The sequence below is a fragment of the Mustela erminea genome, chromosome 15, assembly GCF_009829155.1.
Source record: "Mustela erminea isolate mMusErm1 chromosome 15, mMusErm1.Pri, whole genome shotgun sequence".
In the NCBI taxonomy this organism is placed as follows: Eukaryota; Metazoa; Chordata; class Mammalia; order Carnivora; family Mustelidae; genus Mustela; species Mustela erminea.
The window spans coordinates 31,793,101-31,820,098 of record NC_045628.1 but is presented as its reverse complement, the minus strand read 5'-3'; the positions used below and the strand labels follow the sequence as shown (position 1 = coordinate 31,820,098).

The window sequence follows — 26,998 nt, the reverse complement described above, 5'->3', positions numbered from 1 at the left end:
TGGGATCACTCACGGAAGGGTTGTTACTTTCCCAGCTGTGCCTTAGAGAGGCGATCTTCCATTTCCACCGAAATGGAGATGGTTTCTTGGCGGTTTCGTCCTCTACGCTGTAAGGTTACATTTATCCGTAAAAAGTTAACACCAGGACTTCTTTCCGTTATTCTACTGGATGGAAAAGATGACTTTTTAAATGATGCTAGGGGAGTTCTTCAGAGCAGATGTGAATCAGGAACGACGGCTTGTTAGAAAATTGTTGCCTCCACCAGCCTGGCGGTTACTTAGGGGTTATTGATGCCGCGTGCTGGCTTGTTCAGCGCACTTAAAAATGCAAATTAGGTTTAAAGATTATTCCGCCGGAAAAACAATATATTTAAGAATCCCAAAGCACCCAGTGTTTAAACATAATTCATTTGTTCTTAAATGTATATATGTGGGGAAAAGGAGAAGAAACTTTCAGTGTTCCATTTCTAACAGTAAATAAAGGAATGTGAAATGTGAGTAGCATTACCCGCTAGACTGGGGGGGGCGCGGTCAAGAAGTTCGCTATTGGTGACCTTTCTGGACTGAACTTTGAACTAGTCTGAAGGTGATTTAGAAAGGTATGGAGGTTGGGGGAGAGATGTAAGGGGAGGGCATGGGGACGCCAGAGAAGAATAAACACTGTATTTTGAATTGAAATGAGAGTGGAAAAATTCCAGCAAGGCAGTTAAGAGAAATGACTTCCCTCATTCATAAACTTTGAAAAGCCAAGGCGTCCAAAGGTAATTTTCCATTTGTAGTATTTGTTTTGCATAATTTTAGAAAAGAGATTAAACTTGTCTTTTGCTTTGGAGTGTTGGGGATAGAGAGAGAAAGAAGGAAAGAAATATGAGGACATTTTTGGGTCACACATGGCTCCTTTGTGGAGTTTCTGTCTGCATGCTGTGTATTTGCTTCAGGAAATCTATAAATATGGATGACTTCACACTTTTCTTTTTTAGTATACAGATTTTTGAAATCTAAAAATTCCTTGTTTGTTGTAGCTTGCCCGTGATTGTGTGGCCTTTCTGGGAGAAGATTGCATCTAATAAACTCGAGGGAAGTGTGTTGCAATAAAAGATACCATAATGCATGTACACGTGCTCATCTTCCCACTCTCATCCAGCCCATCTAAACATGTTTTGTTCCTCTTTCACAGAGAGACAAGTTTTCTAAAGACTTTGCCGTATCATTATAATAAGTTAATGAGTTAATGAGTTAATGAGATTAAAATTCAAATCATTTTTTCCCTACTACCACTGGGACCAAGGCAGTGAGTTCACTGAGGATATGTAAGTAGTTTACATATTCATGTACACTTTCCACATGCTCTGGACATTCAAAGTGACAGCAGTGTTAGGTTTTTTTTATCTCGCCAGTAGTGTCCAGATTTATTTGTCTCCTTTGCCTTTACAACTAAAGCACATATTTTAAAATATTGTTCTTGCCAAAAGTAGCAGAATGGATGACTCCCTTGTTGCCACAGTTGCCTCTTAACCCTGAGAACCCCTAATTTAAAGATAAAATATTGATTCTGAAGTGTATTTTATAACATATTTTGGAAAGTGGGGAAGATTACGGTCTAAGTCTTTCTTCTACTTGCTAATATTTTTTTTTTTTAAGATTTTATTTATTTATCAGAGAGAGAGAGGGAAGAGAGCGAGCACAGGCAGACAGAACGGCAGGCAGAGGCAGAGGGAGAAGCAGGCTCCCTGCTGAGCAAGGAGCCCGATGTGGGACTCGATCCCAGGACGCTGGGATCATGAGCTGAGCCGAAGGCAGCTGCTCAACCAACTGAGCCACCCAGGCGTCCCTACTTGCTAATATTCTTGCTCCATTTTCCCTATCATAGTTTTCTCTACATATATTGAGGCATAAACAGGTCATTCATATATATAAACATATATAACATACTATACTTTGCTGTTTTTATTCTTAGCTGCAGCTTTGACTATCCCGAGGTCAATAAACACCAATAACCTTGTAAAATTTTGAATGATGGCCAGTGTCCTTGTTAGTATGTCATTTCCATTCTCTATGATTTTAAATAGCTAATGTATTATTCCCACAACCAAAGTTAAAGTTTTATTTAATTTCGGGAGAAGGAGAAAAGGACGAGGCAAGGGGTTATTGTGGTTATTAGTGGTTCTTGTTCTACCAGTTAAAATTTTATGACTATTTTAAATTTTGCATAAACGGTTAGTAGTGTATGTATACTTCACGGTAGTTTAATATTTCAATTTAAAGCAAATGTAAGAATGTCACCCTTTAATGTAATTCAATAAAATGCTATTGGTTTATTATCTGGTTGGAAATCCTGTTTGGAACATTAATGATGTGGCAGAGCTGGTTTATGATTAAACACTATTTTAAAACCAAATAATGTAATAGTTTAAAGGGAGAGGTGGAGAGGAAGCCTGGTTCCAGCAAGGTCACGGAGTAGGAGATGGAGCAGAAATTGCCAGCAGGACCCTCTAATTTTAGAATTTCTGCAGCACCTTCTAATTTTCTACACCTAACAGTTGCCTCTGTCTCTGTTTTGGGGCACTAAAAAACTTTTGTAGTGAACAGACAAAATACCAAAGAGTTGGAAAACTGGATCTATCACTCATTGCATTGGCTGGTCACCAGTTTCCAATCTGTGGGTTAATGTTGCTGTCTGGATTGAAGTTTCAGTATAGTAGTAAATACAGTATGGTTGGAGCAGAACAGGCTAACTTCATTCCCCACCCCCTTGCTCACCTGTGCTTCCTGTTATCTCTGAGTTTGATTCTTTCCGTATCACTGTCATCCTGGGGAAAGACCTAAGCATGCCAAGTTGAGCTCATTGCCCAAACTGGCACCTGAATATAACTCCTTACTCAGTTACTTCCAATTAATCTGTTTCTCCACCCATCCTTAAATCTTTCTAAGTGGTTTCCCTCTTTCTCTGTAAACTGCACCCTTTCTGCTAGTGGTTTCCAACCTGTGTTCTGGTTTGAAAGGGTTTGCCTGGGAAATAGGAGTCCTCAGTGACCACAAGCATTATCTGTGGACTAAAGGAAGGTTTTATGGACTTGTGCTGTTGCTTTTCAAATGTATATAGAATGGTGAAACATTGAATTCATAAACGCATTTTTGGTAATTACGTATAATTTCAATGAGCAGAAATTAAACTGGGAAATACTATGATTGTAAAAATTTATTTCAAAATTTAAATGTTAGGAAGCAATTCCAATACCAGCTGTTGTAGCTGAAATTAGTTTTGCAAAATAAAATCCTGATTTTGTTAGTTCCTTCTTTTTCTGAGAGTCATGTAAAGATTTTAAAGTCCACAGTCTTTATTGACATTGTACCATGAAGCATACCATAGCGTTGACAGTTTCTTACAATCTCATCTCTGCCTATCTATCTATTTTTATTTTTTTATCTCTTCTCTGTAACTATTTGCCTAGCTGCCAGATAGCATAGAGATTAAGAGCACTGTTTTGTACATCACATATCCAGTACTTCTTTGTCTTATAATTGGCAGTTTGTACCTCTGACTACTTCATCCAATTCATGATGCCTATAGTTAATGCTGCCGTGTGGTATATTTGAAAATTGCTAAGAGAGCACATCCTGAAATTTCTCATCGCGAGGAAAAGAAATGCTTTTTGTAACTGTATGAGGGGATGGGTGTTAACTTTTTGTGGCAAGCATTTTGCAGTGTATGTGACGTCATTGTGTGATTGTGTGGTACATTTTAAACTATTCTATGGAACTAGGTGTCAATTTCATCTCATTGAAATTGGGGTGAAAAAAAAAGGGGGGGGAAAAAGCCCTCACAGGTTTGGGAACAAACGATGCTTCAAGTCCCCGCTTCGTTTTCTTTCTTGAACCTCGCTTGCATGCTGGTTGTGCCTGTTTAGTGACCTACGGACTGTAAAGCAGTTAATGCTTCCTAATCCTTGCTTGTGTCTTCCCACCGCCCGGAAGCTGTTTTCTCACCTCCAGGCTACTGTGCATGGAATTCAGGTTATCCCTTGTTTAGAAAGGAAGGAGGGGCCAGCTAGTGTCTTCCCTGTTTACCTAACACACATTTCTTCCCTTCAGTCCTCCCTGCTTGGACTAAAATCCCGTGGGGCCTTTTCTGAACCGACACACCTGCACTCCATCCATTGCTCCCTCTCCTCTCTTGCTCGTCAAGAGCTCTCTTCTTCTGCTCTGTGGTATAATTCTATCCATTTTTCCATAGTAGACTATGAGCTAACTGAGGGCAGGGACAGAATCTTTATTTCAAGGATTTGGCATGGTGCCTGGTAAATGCTTATTGAATAAGAGTATAATCTGAAGGCTACAGCTTAAACAAAATTTTAAAATAGGGTTTTAAGGACCACAGCTTATTTCTTCTCCCAGGGGACACTTGCTTCAGTGTCTAAAGCTGAGTTCATTGCTTGGGGGTGCTTTTGTCTGCAAGATATGCCTTCCTCTGGGTGCCGATGTGTACTTGCCTCTTTACCTAGCATTTTCTCTCCTGCTCCAGCCCTGCTCGGGAGCCCTGTCGCTCTCTTCCTCTCTTCCTTGCCCTCATGGGGTCTTGCATTCAATCTTTTTGTTATCCAGAAAATGCCTATTATGTACTTACTCTGTCCCAGCCACTTGCCAGGCTTATTGATCCAAATGCCACATTCTCAGCAGCTTTGCTGGACCTCCAGACAGAGGCATGCCCCACAAGGAGCAGACACGCAAACATACTCAACAGCTCTGTCCAATGATTGTCCTCGGGCAAGTTTGCACAGGGCAGAGTGACAGCATTTAGGAAGCAGCCCCAGTCTGCTGGGGAAGTCGACTGAGCTCACAGTGAGGCAGCATTACCATCAGGCTGCAGTGGGGCGAACACATTTGCCCACCTTGGGTTGATCACTTGTTGTAAGAGCTTGAAGTTGTACACAGCACAACTCTTAGGAGTTGCTGGGAGTAGTTTATTTTTACTCGGGTAATGTTTACAGGCAGAGAAATGCACAGATTTGAAGTGTACAGTTGTAGGAATTCTGTCAAATGTTTATACCCATGTAACCAGCAACTTAATCAACATGTAGAACATTTTTATACTCAGCAAACTTCCCTTCCAGAAGGGCACATGAGACTCTACCTCTTGTAGGCAACCACCCCTTTTTCTTTCCAGCATCTTAGATTTCTTAGTGTAGTTTTGAACAACCAAGAAGTATCCCGATTGTCAGTTCATTCCTTTTACTTTATGTAGCATTTTACTATTACTTGAACACAGTGTCTTTATTTGGAAAACAGGACAGGAAGCCTGGCAAGAGATGATTGTGCTCACAGAGTCCTCTTGAGAAGGAACTGATTCACACAAATAGGAACCAGGGTGGGAATGCCATTAGAATAGCCTGACTGCAGAAGGTATAAGCACACATGCCAAGATACTTCCTGGGCAGCTGGGAGGACTCCAGGACAGTGCTCTTCTGGATCTTTCAATGTACTCAGGCACTGAAAGCTAGAAATGAGCCTCTGCTTAAAATGGGGGGAAATACAAAGCCCGTGCCTTCTATAAAATGGAGTGTCCTTGAACCAGTTAGAGAAGTCGACTCACTGGGTCAAAGGGATCAAATGGTTTATTTGGTCCTTGACCTATTACCAAGTTACTCTCTGAAAGTGTTGTGCTGGTTTGCAACCATCACGTAGAGGTTGAGGGCCCCAGCTTCTCCATGTTCTGGCCGGAATTGGAAATTGTCATTTATGTTTTTTTCTCTAAGTAAACAGGTAAACGATGCATGTTGTTCTCCCTCTTCTCAGATCTCTAGTGATGTTAAACAGTTTATCTAACAGATGACTCCTTGGGCTTCTTCCCAGTGAGAAAAGATGAAACTGAAACAAGGAGGTACTGTCTCCTCACTATGAGGTCACGAAAATGCTCAGAGGGCCCCTGGCCTGGTAAAGTGCATTCCCAAGGTCATGGGCGTGGTAGGACCACTAAGGAAGTGTCTCCTGAGTTGTCTTGTTTTTCTTCTGGGTTGTTTGGAGATGGACCCTCTTTTTTTTTTTTTTTTTTTAAAGATTTTATTTGTTTATTTGACAGACAGAGATCACAAATAGGCAGAGAGGCAGGCAGAGAGAGAGGAGGAAGACTTTCTGCTGAGCAGAGTGCCCGACGCGGGGCTCGATCCCAGGACTCTGGGATCATGACCTGAGCTGAAGGCAGAGGCTTCAACCCACCGAGCCACCCAGGCACCCCCGATAGACCCTCTCAACAGAATTATGAAATGACGAGTAGAACAACTGGCCATTTTGAGGATATTTCTTCAGCCATTTATAAAGCACAGAAGCCGTTAAAGCTTCTCTTCGCTCTAGGAAAAGCATGCTGAGTGTGTGGCAGGGAGAGCGTTGCTTCATTCAATTCATTTGGTTTGTGGCCTTCTAGGCAGTGCTTTAGCATGCTTGCCGTCTGGATTCCAACAGTGCTTTGGCTAGCAAGGGACTCCTGTTAAGACTTTCTCCTTTTACATCCTCCTTTGTGTTTTTTTTTTTTTAAAGATTTTATTTATTTATTTGATAGACAGAGATTACAAGTAGGCAGAGAGGCAGGCAGAGAGAGGGGAAAGCAGGTTCCCTGCCAAGCAGAGACCCCGATGTGGGGCTCGATCCCAGGACTTTGAGACCATGACCTGAGCTGAAGGCAGAGGCTTCAACCCACTGAGCCACCCAGGCGCCCCTCCTCCTTTGTTTTTAAACTGCTTGTCAACATAATAGCATTTGAGCCAAAGACAAGTACTGGTTTTGAGAATGTTAGTTAAGAAAAACAAAGCATCAGGGGTGCCTGGGTGGCTCAGTTGGTTAGGTGTCTGCCTTCTGCTCAGGTCATGATCAGGTCCTGAGGCTTCTCAGGGTCCCCATCAGGCCTCTGCCTCTCCCCCTGCTCATTCTCTCTCTCTCAGATAATAAATAAAATCTTAAAAAAAGAAAAAACACCATTAATAAATTTGTCCAACCCTTTTAGTTTAGAGAAAATAGATGTTGTAGGAAAACGATTTCATCTCTTAGCATCTGCAGACTGAATTGCTTCTTTTGTTCTATATCCTCTAGTTCCTCGCAGAAAGTTCTCAAATGCTTGTTGAAGTGGTGAATGTTTTGTATCCTGTCAAGAGATTGGCTTCTTTAATTAATGCTTGCCCATCTCCGTAAGCCTGTTAGCTGTCAAAAGTGTATTAGAGCCTGAGGAAATGATAAATATGTGTACTCGTGCTTACTCTTCAGTTTCTGAAGGTAATTACTGGGTGTGCTTTTTTGAAAAGCACTTTTGATGTACTCAAAGCTCTTAATAAGGACAAGAGCTGCCATCTGTGCACAACTTCGCGAACCCAGGTTTAACGTGCTCCATCCGCCACTTTGCTCTAAGTAGATAGGCATTAGTGCATTCTGCAGGTGACTCGCAACACAGAAACCGTCCCATAAACAGCCTTTCCAAAAACGGCAAAATCTGCCCTGACCCCAAAAAGGGTGCTCGAGGACTGGTTCTCATTTCTGTGTATACGATGATCAGCATAGTGTTTGAGTGCATCGAGACGATGGTGCACAGAGCTACACATTATGTCTGTCCTTTGGTAAAGTGGGCATTGTCGTAGGAGAGAGAGAAATTCTATATGGGTTCAAAGGGCAACATTAGTAATAATTGATCAGACACAATGAGACTTTGGCATCAGGTATTTTGTTTTAATCTATTTTTATTATTTCTTTCTCTTCTTTTTTTTTTAATTATGTTCAGTTAGTCACTGTATGGTACATCATTAGCTCTTGCCGTAGTGTTCAACCATCATTAGTTGCATATAACACCCAGTGCTCATCCCAACACGTGCGCTCCTCAATACCCATCACCCGGTTACCCCTGCCCCCACCTTCCTCTGCTCTGAAACCCTCAGTTTGTTTCCCAGGTCCATAGTCTCTCATGATTCATCTCACTCTTGGATTTCTCCCCCTTCAGTTTTCCCTCCCTTCCCCTGTGGTCCTCCGTGCTCTTCCTTATATTCCACATATGAGTGAAACTGTATGAAAATTGTCTTAATCTGCTCGCATCAAGTTTTTTAAGGTGTTGCTATAAACAAAGTTCTGTCCTGTGCCAGCATAAGCTGACACGGAGAGTGAGTTACGTGCTATGGAGGTTCTGCAAGAGAAGGTGAGTAACTGACAATTAGGGGGGCTAGTACTTTGTTCTACAAGTGCAAGATATGTGGCAAGTGTATTGCCCTTATAATGAAGGACTGTTTTTACCCAAGGGTGTTTTCTTTAAGGGAAAAGAGCAGTGAGAGGTCAAATCATTTGCTCAGGGAAACCCTAAAACTAGTAAGTGGTGGTGGGGCTTTGATCCCAGGTAATTTGACTCCACAGCCTACCCTCTTAATCACTAAACTCTACTGTCTCAGAGCGACACTGGTGGTCAGTAAATTGTGGTAAAGGATTTTTAAATCAGAAGAGAAGGAATGGGCTCTCAGTCCTCATCCCATCCGAAGCTGTAATATGTGCTATTTTCTGTTTATGACAAGTCCTGCACACTAGAACAGCTTCTGTCTTGTGATGTCAGTGCCTGGAAAGCACTTGATAACTGAAAACATTCTATCAACTGTAGAGTTGCTGATAGACATTCTTGACCAATTGCAGACTTTAGATTTCTATGTTCTGCTATATCCAAGTGAGTATATTGATGCTCAGCAAACCATTTAAAGTGTTATAAAAGGGAAGCATCTTTATATGATGACACTGAGATGTGCTTTGAGCTAGAAGAGGAGATAAATTATATCCAGTTAGTTTCTTCTATATGACTAGTTGCAGAAGTATCAATTTCTTACTGACCTACATTTCAGTAGTCCAGGACATACCAGAACTTGTACAGACTGTTATTGTGCAGTGCTTTGGAATACATGTGGTGTTTTCAATGAGGACACATTCTAGTTAGTGTTTCATATGTGTAAGTATGGCTGAAGCCAAGACCACGATTAAAGATTTCCTCTTCTTGACTAGGTTGAAATTTGATCTAGATGTCTGGGCTGGGAAGGAAGTATCTTCTTTTGTTACAGCACCATTTCATAATATTCAAGAAAGGGCACTCATTGCCAAACTTATTATAAACTTGGATTCTGAAATTCTATCTCATTAGAGTTTAAAGTCTTTCATTCTACCTGAGGAAGAAAATAAGCAAGCGTTTTGCTTTTATTTCTTTAGTAGTATGTAATCAATTTGGAACTTACCATATTGTCCAAAGAATATATTGTCAGTCCATCAAAAGCATCAGACACAGTAATATGTTCCTTCTTGAAATACTTCCTTCAACCATCCTTTGGACTTTTTCCAATTTTACTTGATATTTCTGATTTTCCTTTGCTGAATCTTCCCAATTATTTGATCAGTATATATTAGAATATACCTCGGTTCATCTTGCCCTGTCTTCCCTCATTTGTCTATAATCTCTCCCTAGTAGACATTATCAACTCTGTAGTTTATATGCTGTCTGTATGCTGATAACTTCCTTATTTATATTCTTGGTCCTGATGATGTTTTTAATCTCCCTCCCCCCCCTTCCCCTAAACCCTGTGTGTGTGTGTGTTCCCATACACACATATATAGACACACACACACACCCACACACACACTCAAGATTTCCAATTGTAGGTCAAATAGGCACATTCCACTTAGTTCAAAACAAAACTCTGAGTTCCTCCCCCTCCCTATCACCTACCTACTCATCCCTCCAGTGTTTCCCATCTTTGTAAATGGCACCACTGTTAACCCACTTGCTCAGTCTCCACCTTAGAAGTCATTATTGACTCTTGTTTTTATCACACTCCACATCTAGTCTGTCAAGAAATTCAGTTGGCCATATCTTCAGATATGTCTAGAATCTGACCACTTCTTGCCATTTCCACCATCCTTCCTGGTTCCAATGTAACAGCCAGATTCCCCTTTAAAAGTGTACACCAGAAAGAAGACATATGAATGGCCAACTGACTCATGAAAAGATGCTCGACATCAGTAGTCATTAGGGACATGCAAATCAAAACCACAATGAGATATCACCTTATACAGGTCAAAATGGCTAGAATCAAAAAGATAAGAAATAACGTGTTGCTGAAGATGTGGAGAAAAAGGAACATTGCTGGGAATGCACTGTTGCTGGACACTGTGAAAAACAATAGGGAGGCTCCTCAAAAAATTAAAAATAGAATTGCCGTACGATCCAGTAATTCCACTACTATTTACCCAGAGAAAAACACTAATTTGAAAAAGATGTATGTACCCCTGCATATATTGTAGCATTATTTACAATACCCAAACTATGGAGGCAGCCCAAGTGTCCATCAGTAGATGAATGGATAAAGAAGATGGGGCATATAGACAATGGAATATTATACAGCCATAAAAAGAATGAGATCTTGGGGCACCTGGGTGGCTCAGTGGGTTAAAGCCTCTGCCTTCGGCTCAGGTCATGATCCCAGGATCCTGGGATCGAGCCCCGCATTGGGCTCGCTGCTCTGTGGGAAGCCTGCTTCCCTCTCTCCCTCTTCCTGCCTCTCTGCCTACTTGTGATCTCTGTCTGTCAAATAAATAAATGAAATCTTAAAAAACAAAAAACATACGAGATCTTGTCATTTGCAACAACATGGATGAACCTAGAAGGTATAATGCCAAGTGAAATAAACCAGAGAAAGACAAATACTATATGATTTCACTCATATGAAATTTAATAAACAAAAATATTAATAAACAACCCCCAAAAGTTAATAAAAAATTTTAATTAAAAAAATAAACAAAAAAAAATAGACAAAAACCCCTCAGAGAACACACAGACAGTTGCCAGAGGGGAGGGAGGTAGCTGATGGGTGAAACAGGTGAAGGGAGTCGAGAGTACACTTACTGTGATGAGTACTGAGTAATGCATAGAGTTGTTGAAACTTTACATTGTACCCCTGAAGCTAAAAAACACTGTTAATTATAATTCAATTAAAAAAATAGTAAATTAGAGATTATATTTCAAACTCTGTTCCCCCTGCCCCACAGTGACTATTTTGAGAAAAATCTGAGTTTTTAAGCTGTGGTCCATAGAGTCATGCATGGGCAATACCCCGCTTGCTGTCTTATTTGCTCTCACTCTCTTACCATGCTCTAGTCATACTGGGTTCCTCCTGTTCCCTGGATGTGCAAAGATTTGTATTTTAGGGACCTGGTGTTGCTGTTCTTTCTGCATGAATATCTTTCACTTATTCAGATCTCAGTTCAAATGATACCCCCTCTTCTCTCCACCCTCCCTCCCTCCCTGTAAAATAACATTTCTGGTCATACCATACTCTTATATTTCATAGCATGTAACAGTTTTATAGGATATAGGTTTTGGTTTGGCTCTTACTCTCACCATAATAGGTAAGTGTCTTAATGTGTAAGCACTTAAACTTTGTTTTTAAGCCTCAAATAGTGCCAGGTAGTTAGTAGACACTCAATAAATATTTGTTGGACAAATCAATGGATGAATGAACAAATGTCTTTGAATTCTTTGTACCTGATACCTTGTTAACCCTGTGATTTGACTGCCTCTCTGGTCGTGCTCCCTGAACAAGACAAGCTGGTTTTGTTATACCAGGTTTTTTACTTGTCGGCTTTTCTTCAACTTTGGTTCTGTATTGAGCAAGTTCAAAGGAATTTTTTAGAAAAACAAGTTTGAAGCATGAGAAATTGACTTTGTTCAACCAATTGTAAAGATGCCTAAAGGTAAGCAAGTATCATGAGATAATAGACATCCCAGAACGTTTGAGGATGACCTGCCTGAATATCCTGCCCGGGGGACAGTATTTCGTCAGGCAACTTAGGGGTGTTAGTCATGAAAAAGTTCTCGCTGCTCACTGCTCAGTGTCCTCCCGCTTGAGTAGGGACCCTGCTACTAACTGGAGACAAAGAAGCAGGATACATCTTTACCCTGTTTGGAAATAAATGAAAATAATTCAAAAAATTTGAGAACAGGGACATTTCTTTCTCTGCCCCACTCAAACATCAGAGGCCTCCCTCATAGTTGCAAAGTGCTGTACTCTTTCTTTTTTGTTGTTGGAATTATTCTGAAATGGCACATAAAACTGAGAAGTGGAAACTTTCCAAAGAGCTTTTTTTTTTTAAAGATTTTATTTATTTATTTGACAGAGATCACAAGTAGGCAGAGAGGCAGGCAGAGAGAGAGAGAGAGAGGAGAAAGCAGGCTCCCTGCTGAGCAGAGAGCCTGATGCAGGACTCGATCCCAGGACCCTGAGATCATGACCTGAGCCGAAGGCAGCGGCTTAACCCACTGAGCCACCCAGGCGCCCCCCAAAGAGCTTTTTTGAAGAAATAAGGGGAAAGGGGGAAGCTGAAACTGTCTGTTTTGATGCAAACTGACTTTGTCTAAATATACTTTTTAAAAAATCACTCCTCCCAAAAAAAAAGAAAAAATCCTCACCAAGATGATGTCCTATGAATTAACGGATAGTATTCTTTTTATAAACATAATTTTTCTTAACAGACGAGAAAAGAGTGGCTCAGAGAACTTATGTTTCTTTCCCAAGACCACACAACCGATATTGGTAGAACCAGTATTTGAAGTTAGATTTTTCTAACGGAAAAAGCCAAACTCACTTTGTTCACCTTTTCTGTTTCTCTCCTTCTGTTATGGTTGTGCCTGTGGTTTTTACACATATACACCCTTTTGTGCTATAGCTGTTCCATGTGTCTGCTCTGCTCTCTGTTGCACTCTTTCTCTCCCTCGCTTTTTAATTCTAAGATTGGAGTTAAGTTAAAAAGCATAGGAAAGTTTTCAGATTTAATATAAAATGTGTAAATTCACACGAACATCTGCACCACTTCCTGCTATTGGAATGTGATGGGTTTAGAGTGAGGATGTGGAGAGGAGGGGCTGCGGAGGGCACTTGCTACAGTGGTTCTTTCTGGGGCTTGTCCTGACAGAGAGGATGCAATCACAAGATAGTGTGGGAACGAAGGTGACCATGTTAGACACCAAATCTGCAGGGACTTTGGGGATCAGAAAAGCACTTGGAAGCTAATAGACAAGGTCCTTCCTGAGTTTGACCGAAAAGATGGTGGTGGAAATTAACGTGGAGGACAGCTGAGTTAGGTGGAATGGTGCTGACACCAGCGTGGGTCCATTGGGTAGTCTTATGGATAAGACAATGAAGCTAGTAATCTACTTGTGGAATGTACTTATTTGAAGGTAGGGAGAGTTACAAGATTAAATTGGAATACGGATACAGAATTAGAATTTTTCCTTGAAATGACATGTCAAGTGATGTTGGAACTCCAGGGACGGAATGGGTCAGTGCAGGGGAAAGAGCACAGCACACCAAGGATCACAGACTGAGCCTTGGGGTAGGTCTTCTATTAAGAAGACCGGAGGAAAGGGAGGTCAGGTTCAGAAAGCGAGGCAGAAAACCTGGCATGCGTTAGAAGTCTTAAGGAAGCACTGGTTTCATGGAAGATGGAAAGGAAGTAGTACCTACCACCTGTGTTCAGGATTAGACGTGAACATGGGAAAAGAAAGTGGGAGCAAGGCCAGTGAACCTGACAGGACAGTAATTTCTCACTTGTTGAAAGTATAGCCGCGAAGTGTTAGTGTGGGAGCCAAATGAAGCTTCAGAAAATCCTAAAGGCTTAGCATAGTCTTAGCTTAGGGGCAAGCGGGGCATAAAAGGTAGAAAGAGCTACCAAGAAACCAATATTCTTTCAAAAAAGCAATTTATTTGTGTTAGCAGAACCATCTCCTAACTCCAGTTTATGTTTATGGATGTGTTTAGTGACACAAACCCTTTGTAGTTAGGGGAGGTGTGCTCTAGGACAGTGGCTCTGAGGGAATCCTCGTGGTCTGCTGTGTAAAGTTCTCTTAGTATATTAAACATCAACTCAGAGTTTAAGCTTCCGAATTTAATTTCCTTTAATCTTCTGGATTTAATTTCCTCTCTCCTAAAAAAATGCCTCTCCTATCCTGAGGGTTTTTAGCTGACAATAATTTGATGAAGATATTTTGTTTTTAACATTCAGAAAAAGATATCTTAATAGTTTTGATTTAATGACTCTAAGAAAATTAAAGTCATGTTAAGGGGACCTGGGTGGCTCAGAGGGTTAAGCCTCTGCCTTTGGCTCCGGTCATGATCTCAGGGTCCTGGGATTAAGTCCCGCATCAGGCTCTCTGCTCAGCAAGGAGCCTGCTTCCTCCTCTCTCTCTCTCTGCCTGCCTCTCCACCTACTTGTGATCTCTCTCTGTCATATAAATAAATAAAATCTCTAAAAAAAAATAAAAAAGTCATGTTAATATGAAAACAGTAATGAGAAAGGAAAACACTTTTCTCTCTGTTTTTTAAAAGGTTTCATTTATTTATTTATTTGACAGACAGAGATCACAAGTAGGCAGAGAGGCAGGCAGAGAGAGAGAGAGGAGGAAGCAGGCTCCTTGCTGAGCAGAGAGCTTGATGTGGGGCTCAATCCCAGGACCCTGGGATCATGACCCAAGCCAGAGACAGAGGTTTTAGCCCACTGAGCCACCTAGGTGCCCCAACATTTCTAACTTTAAATAGAGGTACAAAATAGTTACCATGAAAAAGTACATTTTCAAAATGCTGTGTCTTTGTTTCTTTTTTGTGTTCCTGCACGGTGTAATGGTCAGAGTGGCAAGGTTTGGGGTGACACAGGATAGGTGTAGCTAGCACAGGGCAGATGCTGGAGAAAATGTGTCACCGTGGACAAAACCTAAGCTTCTCTAAGCCTACATTCCCATAACCATAAAATGAGGACTGTGGGGTAGTGATAGGTTTAGAAAAAAAGGACCTCTGTTCTAATCTCTGATTTGTGAATACGGGTGTTTATTGAGTCCTTTTTATATTGTTCTTAAACTGTGATAAAAATCCCTTATGAGACCTTGAGGTTGGAATGAACAACCAATTCATTACCTTAAGAGTAATGAATTCTATTTCTTTATGGTACTTCTGTCATTGTCTTCTCTCTAGGAATCCCCAGGTGCATTTTAACACTTCTTTCCTGTCAGTGGGTTTTTATAAATCTTAGGCTAGTCAGCTTGCCTGAGACTTTGCAAGTTGAAGAATCCCACATGTACTGCATTGTTGAAAACCCTGCCATAATATGTTCTTGTATTCATTGCTTCTCTCCACTTAGCTATTTGAAGTTCCAGATTAGAGTGGGGAGTATAGATTCTGTGCATTAAGTTTCTTTTTCTCATATAAATTTTTTTCAAGTTCCTTTATGTTTCTGTTATCTCAATTATTCTGGATCCTTTTACTTTTCATATTTTGTGTGTCTTTGATTCATCTTATTTAGTTTTTCTGCTGTATTCAATTTGGAGGAAGCCACTGTAAGATATTTCCAAGGACATTTTGTGATGTCTTATTAAAAACAAACCTAATGAGCTATTTTAGAAAGAGAAGCTTTTATGGTTTCCATGAATAAAGGAAATACATTCTTAGGTGTTTTATTCAAAGGATAAAGTTTATATGCCTGGTTTTAAGCCAATTTGCAAGCATTTTTAGACTTGGAAAATATAAGTCCTAAAAGGTTTAACTTGCCAAATAGCTGATACTTTTGAAATTTGGCCTAAGTTCTGGTAAAAAAAAATGTGGTTGACAGCCACACTGCAATTTACAGTAATCCTTTTTGTGTAAGGAAATGAATCTACTTGGCTTAATAAATTCCAGATGAGTTTCTGGCTCCTTGATTATTACCAAGTCATTTAAAATTCAGGTTTCATTATTCAGTTAACAACAGCCCTCTCTGCGCTTGTGATGGCCAATGTGATGTTAAAATCCTTTGCAAAACTGAAATACTATGGAGGGGACATTGCTTTTTGGGGTAAGTCATTTTGGGGTACAAGCTTATGATGTAACCAGTGACTCAGTATTTGGCATGATCTGTGGCTAAGAAGTGTCAAGCATCTCTGCTTATGGCTAGCAAATCCAGGCCATAAGGAGATCAAGGTGAGGCCCCGTAAGGAAGTTCTGCTAGTTGCATGAAGGAGAACTTTTTTGGAAGCCCAACTAAATATTTCTGCTGACTTTTCATGGGCCACCATTATCTGCAAGAGAGTCTGGAAAATATTTTTAGCTGGATACATCACTGCCTCTACCAATATGGGCTTCCTGTTACTAAAGGAGAACAGGCTAACAATGTTCGGTTGACAGTGAATTCTCTGCTGTATGTATTTGCTTTTCTACAGGACTTTGCTTTCTTATGATGACAATCAAATGGCTTGCTTTTGGAAGTTACCGTATTACAGTTTTTTTCCTCTTACTTCCTGCATTGTCTCGGTCTCTTCAAAGTTCCTTTTCTGGTTTTTTTTTTTTTTTTTTTTTTTTTGGGCTTTGGTCTCTTTTAAGCTTCTGATGATCATTGTCTACCAGTTTCTGTATATCAAGTGGTGTTTCTCACTACCCCTCCCTACCTGAAGATCTGGTTGCCTCCAGGTCCTGATTCTTTCCTGGGGGAACTGGACTATTCTGCAGTCTATGGCATCTCTTCACATCTCCTGAAGTTGAAATTTCCTCTGTTCTGCTCAGTCAGCTACCTGTCCTGCATCTACTTTCTTTCTTCCAAAAGTTTGTTCAAAGTTTTCTTCTACTTTTCAGATTCTTTTTGTCCTTCTGAGTTAATAACCTCAAATTTCCGTGCTGTGGGAGGCAACAAAAAGAAATGTGTTACCAGTTCGTTGATTGTGTTTAAGCGGACAGAAGTCGTGTGTGTGTGTGTGTGTGTGTGTGTGTGTGTGTGTATCTCACGTGAATCATAGAAAAAGAGAGTAGAAAGACATAAAGATTACAATTACTGCCGAGACAAATTTCATACAATTAAAATAAATTCTACCTTATTTAAATTAGAAAAATCCTACCTTACTGTAAATTTGAAGTGAGAGGGCTCACACACTGTAATGAGGCAAAATTTAAATCACTAAGGGATGGTGAATGCACTACAAACAAAAAATGAGCATAAGAAAGATAAGCTAAAGCCATAGAGGAGTTAGAATTTCCCTCCCCTGTGGTAATATCTGCACTAGCACAGTCAGCTCAGGGACAGAGCCCTGGCCTCACCCCTGCCTTTCACAGCCTGGCTGCTGGGCCTCTCATTTACCTGGAGCTCAGATTATGGTGAGGGGGAGGTGCGGAGAAGGAATAGGGACTAGCATGTAATAGCTATTCAATAAATGAGAGTTTCTTTCTTAAACCTCTGAAAAATTGGTCTTTCAAAGAAAAAAAGGACGTTAACATGTATTGAGTACCTATGCGCTGGTCACTTCAAACAATACATTCGGCAGAAAAGAAAAGTGAAGATCAGATAACATTAATAACCTGCTCCAGGAAAGATAAGCTACATAGCGAGACCCTGGCTTTGGTCCTCGTGTCATTTCTCCCACATCAGAATTGCTTCCAGTGATGCTCCTTCTGTGAATGTTTCCCTAAATGAGAAGAGAGCTTCACTTGTTATAATTAGTTGTCTGTCTTTGCTACAGGCTTCTTTTTTTACTTTTTCCTTAGTTAATGAAACTTTAATATTTTACTTTTTCCCCGTTTTGAGATATAGTTGACATATAACTTTATTAGCTGACAGTGTATAATACAATATGCTTACGTTCTGTGAAATGGTGATCACGGTGTCTAGTTAACATCCGCCACCACACGTAGTTAAACATACCTTTTCTTTTTCTTGGGGTGAGAACTTCTAAGATCTATTCTCTTTGCTGTCAAACACACAATATGTTTTGTCAACTGTAGTTCTCATGAACTCTATCATCATGCTACACCTCATGCTACAGGCTTCTTGAGAAGACCGGCCAACCACCCAGACCGTGCCTGAAGCTTGTGATGATGGCTCAGGAGAAATATCTTGAAAGAAAAAATGTTCAATGAACTTAGGGCTTTGCATGCACTGTAAGTTCTTGTGGAACAAGAACTGAGCTTTAGTGACTTAGATGTGTCACTTCTGGAGGGAGGAGATGCTGAGCAAGACAACGGTCAGGGCAACTGGAAGCAGTCTGTAATGGCTCTGGAATTTTTTGACTGCAGGGGTCATAGTCCACATCTCTGATGACAGATCTCAATAAATCGTTTTCTTTCATTCTCGTGACTGTAGACCTGTAATTCTGGCATTGTTAGGCAACGGATATTTCACCACCTGACACTAGGAATATGAGGTTTGTTACTCAGCTATAACGTTAGGTGAGATTGCGCTAATCACTTAATGTACAGCGATCTTAATTCGGTTGAATGATTATCTCCCATCTTCTTTTGTAACTCCTTTTGTTTGCATTTAGGTTTCCCACAGCTCTTCCCAAAATTTTTTCATGTTTTCTGTCCCTTTGTAGTTTTGCTCTGTGGTTGTTTTTTTGAGGCCTCGAAACTTGGTAGTGCTGATGCCTCAGTTCATGTGTTGATTTTTTTAAGTTCATGGAATATATATATATCTCCCATATATTTTCCCAAAAATTATATATATATATATTCCATATATAACATATATTCCACATATATAATATATATCTGTATATATAACATATATTCCATGTATATAATACATATTCCATATGTAACATATAGTATTTATATTTCCATACATTATATGGGTTATATATATACACACACACATATAGTTGCAATGGAGGAGTTTTTAATATTGACTCAATTTCCTGAAGTGCTAATTTTTGTTCAGGTTGTCACCTGTGTCCTCCAGAAGGTCTAATTCAGGAAAAGTTGGGAAGATTTTGTTTGTTTGTTCTTTCTTTGGCTGCTGGATGCCTGCAGGCATGTGGTTATTTTTCCTTGTCTCCTTGTTGCAACTCAGGTCCGGCTTCTGGGCTGCCTCATGCGGAGGAGGCTCCGTGGTTTCTGTCCATGTGGCAGGCAGGTTCTTGTTCTATCCTGAGACACGAGCAGGACACTTCTTTGCTCCTAGGTTTCTTCAGGCTCTTAGACCCTGGTATAGAGGGCATACACCCCAACTTGCTCTAATTCTGCGGCCATGGAAGCTGATAATTCTTTTTTTTTTTTTTTATAAAGATTTTATTTATTTATTTGACAGAGAGATCACAAGTAGGCAGAGAGGCAGGCAGAGAGAGAGAGAGAGGGAAGCAGGCTCCCTGCTGAGCAGAGAGCCCGATGCGGGACTCGATCCCTGGACCCTGCAATCATGACCTGAGCCGAAGGCAGCGGCTTAACCCACTGAGCCACCCAGGCGCCCTGGAAGCTGATAATTCTTGTTCCAGTGGGGATCCAGGTCTGTTTCTGTGTCACTTCTCCCTCGAAGTCACTGTGGTCATGGGCTTACCTGGGGCTCTTCTGCTGTGGGTCCTGTAGTTCGCTTGTACTGAAGGAAAATAATCCTGCAACAGCTCTCTTATTGCCCTCTGGGGCCAGATACCTGGCATGGAACTGAATTCAGGTGGGACATATGGCTTGGACTTGAAGTTGAGAGAGAAAGGAAGGCAGTATTTAATATACTACCACCTCCTGGGGTATGTGAAAATGTTTTAGGCTTTCTGTAGGTGCACTATTAATATTTATGTTTTTAACCACCTATCCAATTCAGAATGGTTCTTCCCCTTTGAAATATCTTTTTTTTTTTTTTTTTTAAATTTTGGGATTTTTTAATGCCTGAAGATGTTTTTAAATTTCAAACCCTAGACTGTAACATTTTATCTTAAATTATGACTTTGGAATAAATGTAGGCATTTTTTGTATATGAAGGGAATGTTCCAGTTATGGTTTCTGAAATGCCATGTTTAGCCTGTGGTTGGTAGACTATAGAACATTTATAATTGGAGCCAGTGGGGAAAAACCCTAGCCAACAAGTTTTATTAGGTTGTAAAATATGGATTCTTGGAAAGGTTGTAGAGTTGTGTTGGCTATGAAAAAGCTTAGCTCAGTATGGGCAAACTGGCCGTGGGAGGACCTGGCTGTGGGGAATAGACTTGGGGATCCTCCTCTCTCTTCCCTTCTTGAGTCAACAGCCTACCTGTGAATCCAACATCACTCTTTAATGTTATATTATGTGAATTTGTACTATATAATTACACATAATTAATGTCCATTAACTTTATTAATAATTATTAATAATAAATAAATAATAATTCGTATAATTAATTTAATTATATATGACAGTCCATATAAGGTAATATTACATTATATGAATTTTGGGCCAAAATGATAGTCTTATTCTTCTGGAGTGTTGGTTCTCATCTGGGGGGTGATTTTGTCCCGCAGGTGATGTTTAGGAATATCTAGAGACATTTTTGGTGGTCACCGCTGTGGTAGGGGGCGCTACTGAGTCCTAGTGGGCGCGATCAGGGATTTTGTGAGCCATCCTACAGGCCACAGGTTGGCCCATACCTCAGAGATTTATCTGGCCCAAATGCCAGTAGTGGAGGAATTGAGCAATCCTGTTCTTGTGTCTAGACTTTCCCCCAAATATTTTTTGGCATAATGTAATTTTAAAAAATAGAATTACACATAGTGCTTGAAAAGTTATACTTGATTGTTGTTTTGCTTATTTCTTTTCTTGTGGAGTGCTGTATGTCTGGACATTATAGAAAACTGGGCAGCACCTGTGGGTCACTGAGCAACATGATTTTCTGGATGCTGCTGGGGGAACATAATGAAGAGAGTACAGACCACTTTCAAGGACTGATTAATGAAATGAGGCCATGCCATGAATCTGAAAGATAAAATACAGTTTAAAATAGTAAACCATCTCTAAATAGTCTCCAAGAGTCAGAGTGACACTGTGTCACATTTGGAGCCCTCCTTGATTCCTTAGCTACGTCTTCCTGAATAAGCCCATGTTATTATTGATCACCCAGCAGTTCCCCTGAGCAGGTTAGTATACGTTATTAGGGCAGGGAAACTCATGAATTGATGATATACATATTATACCAAATAGGGAGATTTGATGTGATTTTTTTTTTTTTAAATAAAGATTTTTATTTATTTGACAGACCACAAGTAGGCAGAGAGGCAGGCAGAGAGAGAGAGGAGGAGGCAGGCTCCCCGCTGAGCAGAGAGCCCGAAGTGAGGCTCCATCCCAGAACCCTGGGATCATGACCTGAGCCGAAGGCAGAGGCTTTAACCGCTGAGCCACCCAGGCGCCCTGATGTGATTGTTTTAAATCACTCCCCTATTCCCTTTATTTGAGAAAAACAAACTTGTTAAGACTTGTGTTCTGGGGCGCCTGGTTGGTGTTGAGATAAACATCCTCAAGCTCGTCCACCTGTCCCATGCTACCTACTTTGGAGTGAGACTGCTGTACCGTAAGATAGACACACCGTTGTTTTCACCATTAACGACTTGCCAGATTGCCTTCCAGGAAGCTCCCACAGCTACACACTCGCAGCACTGAACAAGTGTTTCTCTTCTTGCCTCCTGTCCTCACTGTTGAGGGTGATTTGTGTTCCTCCAAAAAAAGATACTTTGAGGGGCACCTGGGTGGCTCAGTGGGTTAAAGCCTCTGCCTTTGGCTCAGGTCTGGTCTCAGGGTCCTGGGATTGAGCCCCGCATCGGGGTCTCTGCTCAGCAGGAACCTGCTTCCCCCCCCCCCCCCCCCGCCCCTCTGCCTGTCTCTGCCTATGTGTGATCTCTCTCTGTCAAATAAATAAATAAAATCTTAAAAAAAAAATACGTTGAAGTTTTAACCTTTCATATTCCAGAATGTGACCTTGTTTAGAAATTAAGTCTAGGTTTTTTTTTTTTTTAAGATTTTATATATTTATTTGTCAAAGCAAGTGTGAGCAAGCACAAGCAGGAAGAGCCCCAGATAGAGGGAGAAGCAGGCTCCCCTCTGAGCAGGGAACTGGATGTGATCTCAGGACTCTGGGATCTTGACCTGAGCCAAAGGCAGATGCTTAACCCACTGAACCACTTAGGCATCCCTAGAAATCGAGTCTTTACAGTGGTAAACAAATTAAAATGTGGTCTTAGGTTGAGCCCTAATCCAATATGATTGCTGTCTTTAGAGGAATGGTAAGTTTGAACGTGTAAGAGACAGACACCCAGAAAGGGAAGGTGTGAAGATGGAAGATTGAAATGATGTGCCTATGAGATGAGCTAAGGACACCAAAGATTGCCAGCAAACGACCAGAAACAGGAAGACGCAAGAAAGAATCCTTCCCTTACAGGTTGCAGAAGGAGCATGGCCCTGGCAACACCTTGATTTCTGACTTTAACACTTTAGAAGTGTGAAACAATAAATTTCTCTTTTCTGAGCTGCTCAATTTGTGGTAGTTTGGTATAGCAGCCCTAGCAGATGAAGACACTCCTCATCACTGATATTATCCAATTTTGTAATTTTTGCCAGTCTCACTGGTGTAAAGTGGTATCTTAGACACGTGTGCGTGTGTGTGTTTTGGTGACACCAGCAGTCAAGATGATGATCCAGGAAAGAAACACCTGAAGCATAATTCTGAAAGTCCTTGACTGCAGTCTTTGAAGAAAATGAGATCTCTCAGATTTCGTGATCTAGATCCCTACAGAGTAGAAGAGAGGGATAATTCTAACCCGCACAGTGAATCATATTCTCTTCCAAAGGTGGCATAGTAACCCTCAAAAACTCTCTCCGATTGTTTTAATATGCATTTCTAGAGTTAAAAGTAAGATTGTGCATCTCTTCATATGCTTGTTTGGGTTTCAGATATCTTCTCAAGGACCTTCACCTGTCTATTACTTCTGTTCTATGATGTCTTTTCTTGAAAAACAGTTTTTACTTTGATGTCATATTCATTCATTCTTATTTTATGTTTAAGTATTTTGTAATTCCGTAAACCATAAACGTACTCTTCTGATGCCTTTATGATTTTACATTCACACTTGGGTAGTTAATCCGTGTGGATTTTATGCTTGAGGACATAGTATGGTATGAGGTAGTAGTCAAACTTACCCAGCGCTGGTTTTTTTTTCTTCCAGTTTTCCCAGTACCATATGTGGGATCATCTAGTCCTTTGTTTTTGCTGCTTGCTTGAACAGGTATCAAGGTCCATATATACACAGGTTATCTATTGTGTCTGTCTATTGTTGTATCAATATCACTGTGTGGTTTTTGTTTTTTCTTAGTTGACTTTGAGCTATGTCAGTTATTAGGTAGTGTGAATCTCTTCTTTCTGCAGTATTTCAAAGTTGATTTAGCTTATTTGTCAACTTATATTTTTTTCATACAAATTTTGGAATTAGAGAGTCCTCCAAGTAATTCAGGTAAGATTTAATTGCAATTTTCCGAATTTCTAGATCAGTGTGGGGGAGAATTGGCAACTAAATAGTTTTATTGCATCTGTGAATGGGGTTTATTTCTTTATTTTTCAAGTTTTTAAAAGAAAATATAGTCCTTTAATATGTCTTAAAATTATTATAAATTATAGTTTTTATTATAATATGGAATAAAATATTATAATTCACAGTTTTTGTAATTTACATATAAATTATGAATTATAGTTTTTACATATCAGGTTAAATTTAGTTTGTTGGTTCTCTGCGTGATATTTAATTCAATGATGTCTTCTAATTTAGTGTTGACATTTAGTGTTGACAGATGTGACTGAGAAGTTTATCTTCAACTTGGGAACTCAGTTCTCTCATTAGTTTTTAGGGTTGATTGATTTTTCTCTGCAGATAATCAGATCATCCCCAAATAATGACAACTTTCTCTCTTTCCCTCCAGTCTTCCAGATACATGTATATTATATCATATATTATTATATTTAAAATAGTTTATTATATTTAGTCAATAATTTAATTCTATTTATTTGATAGTATACTTATTTAATATTTAATAATATATATTTATATTATTATATATGTAGCATTATATTTATATATATGTATTTACATTTGTCAGGACGCACAACATGAAGTGGTATCTTTGACTTGTTCCTATCTTCATAGAAATGCATAAAAGATTCCTCTTTTCTACTGTCCTCCGTGCTCCAGTTCGGGGTATGGAGCCTCGAAAATCAGTTGAGCACTGGGTGCCTGGGTGGCTCAGTGGGTTAAAGCCTCTGCCTTTGGCTCAGGTCATGATCCCAGGGTCCTGGGATCGAGTCCCGCATCGGGCTCTCTGCTCCGCAGGGAGCCTGCTTCCTCCTCTCTCTCTGCCTGCCTCTCTGCCTACTTGTGATCTCTGTCTGTTAAGTAAATAAATAAAATCTTTAAAAAAAAAAAATCAGTTGAGCACTTTCTTCTATTTCTGGCTTTGAGAATATTTATCATAATCCAAAGTGAAACTTCATCACATTCATTTTTGGCATCTTTTAGACTTATGTGTGTGTGGTTTTTTCCCCCCTCTAATTCATTTATGTGGTGAAATATACTGACAGATATTCCAGTCTTAAGCTACCCTTGCTTTTTTGGAGTAAACCCTTTGTGACGATGATTTAAAAAATACTCTGTTAACTTTTTCACTTGATATTCTTCTTTTTTTTATTTTTATTTAAAAAAAATTTTTTTTTTAAGATTTTTTATTTCTTTATTTGACAGAGAGAGATGACAAGCAGGCAGAGAGGCAGGCAGAGAGTGGGGAGGAAGCAGGCTCCCTGCTGAGCGGAGAGCCCGATGCCGATGCCGGGCTCCATCCCAGGACCCTGGGATCATGACCTGAGCCACCCAGGCGCCCCTCACTTGATATTTTTCTAAGGTCTTTCTCATTTATGTTCCTAAGGAATCAGCTCTGTATTTTTCTTTTTTGGGCTTAAGATTTGGAGTCAAGATTTCATTAGCCTCTTAAAAATGAATTGTGTGGCTGCTTCTCTTATTCTGTCATGTGTAAAAAACATTTAGTGTGGCTTATTTCAGGGAAGGACAGATTAAAAACCCATTTCTTCTTGCATTTGTTTCGTTATTTCATGAGATTTCAGAAATCTACCCATTCTTTTAGATTCTCAAATTGTGGTTGATAGTTTATAATATTCTTTTAAAAAGAACTTTATGTACTCCCTGAAAAAAAAGTTTATTGAGTGTTATGGAGCACTTACTATAACTAGACAGTACAGTCGGTGAGGACACTGCAACAAACAAGTAGATAGAAGTCCTAGCCTCATGGGACTTACCTTTGCAAATGAGATGACATTATTAGATCTTTGTTTATTGTCCCATTTCAGTCTGTCTGTTACTCATTGTAGTGCTTCCTTCAGATCTCACCACATTATCCAGGGGTGTGTGGATGTTATCGATCATTTCAGGAACGAGTTTTGATTTTGTTCACTTCTTTTTCTCGTACGCATATAGTCACTTCATTGTTTCTGCCCTTCCTTTAATATCAATCTTACCTTTTGATTCTTGGTCTTGATTATTTTCCAACCACTTAAATAGTTAGCTGATGGGTACAGCGTTTAAGTTACTGCCCGGGGAGACTCCCTGCATCTTGCCCTTTCTCTCCTCTCTGTGTCTTTTCTTTAGCTCTGTTTGGTTTCTTCAGATCCCTGCTCCCCAGTGGGGTTAGAAGCACCCTGGCCTCCGGAGACGGGAGAGCAGGTCCTGTGCTGTGCCACGAGTAGAAGGTGCCTTTCTTCCGAAATATCACTTCGTGAGCTTGTCATGGCTTCTGCCTTTAGAAATGCATTCGGGGGAGTTCTTGAGATTTTATTTCTGCGTCTTCCTCCTGAGTGGTAGACGAGAGATGCCTTACCCCTGTCAGGGGTTTCAGGTGGAGTGTAGGGCTCGCCGATCACAGGCACTTTGCCAGTAGAATTTAGAATGTCAGAAGTATGGAGTCCCACTGAGGAGAGTTAGTTAATGAAAAACTATGGCCATTTTTACAGACTTGTGTTCTCACATTTAGTCTTCTCACTGTGTGCTCTAAATCCCTTATTCTAAGAAGTTTTGATTATTCTCTCCAGCAGCAGTTCTTCTATGTATTATTCTGCTTTTATTTTTCCTAAAGTTTTTATTTATTTGAAGGAGAGAGAGACACAGCGAGAGAGGGAACACAAGCAGGGGGAGGGAGTAGAGGGAGAAACAAGCTTCCCACTGAGCAAGGAGCCTGATGTGGGGCTTGATCCCAGGACCCTGGGATCATGACCTGAGCCAAAGGCAGACACTTAATGACTGAGCCATCCAGGCACCCCTTTTCTGCTTTATTTTTACCTCTACTGTGTAAACGCATCTCTTTTAAAATAGTGATTTTTGCTTAGCAGTTTCCTATCCACATGTAGAAATACTTAAAGGGCCAAGACCCTGGCTTTTTCATCTTTGTGTTTCCCGTAGTACTATATATACATAGCAGGTATTAAAAAAAAAAAAAGTTGAGGTTTATTAAACTAAATTTTGTCAAATGTTAATTGTAGAAAAGGTGGCTTCTAGACATTGGGCAGCCAAGAATAAAATTCATATATGTATATGAAACTGCTTTGTAAACTACCAAATATGACCATGAGCAAGTTACTGAAGTTCTCTGTATTTGTTTTCTCGTAAAATGCTTGTAAAACCTTTTTATGGTGTTCAGAGGATGAGATAAGCCATGTAAGATGCCGTTTCAGTTGGAGCAATAGAGGAATGCAGAAGCTGTAGACACCAGAGGCACGGGAAAGGGTGAGGTTCCAGAAAAGGTAACGCCTTGGGAGTGCCCAAAGGGTGCCTAACAACTAATCCCACCTTCCAGCCACTGCCACCTCCTCTGCTGGCCAGTCCAGGAGGCACGGAAACTTCCCTCTGCCAGGACTGTCACATTCGGAATGCACCTGCACTCAGGTCCATGATTCCTCCCTTCTCCCTCCCTCCCTCCCTTTCTTCCTTCCGTTTGAGAGAAAGAGAGAAAGAGACAAAAAGCAGGAGGTGTGCCTGGGAGCCCAGGGGCTGGGGGAGGAGTGGAGAGGGAGGGAGAAGGAGAGGGAAGGAATCTCAGCAGACTCTCCGCTGAGCTCAGAGCCAGTGAGGGGGTGGATCTCAGGACCCAGAGATCTTGACCTGAGCTGAAACCAAGAGTGGGACATTTAACCAATTGAGCCACCTGGGGC

General features: G+C 40.4%; 1 protein-coding gene across 11 annotated transcripts in view; it reads left to right on the top strand.

The window, feature by feature from the left end:
* LMO7 (LIM domain 7) overlaps nucleotides 1–26,998 on the top strand; it is a 204,021-nt gene that overhangs the window by 856 nt on the left and 176,167 nt on the right. The window lies entirely within an intron of this gene.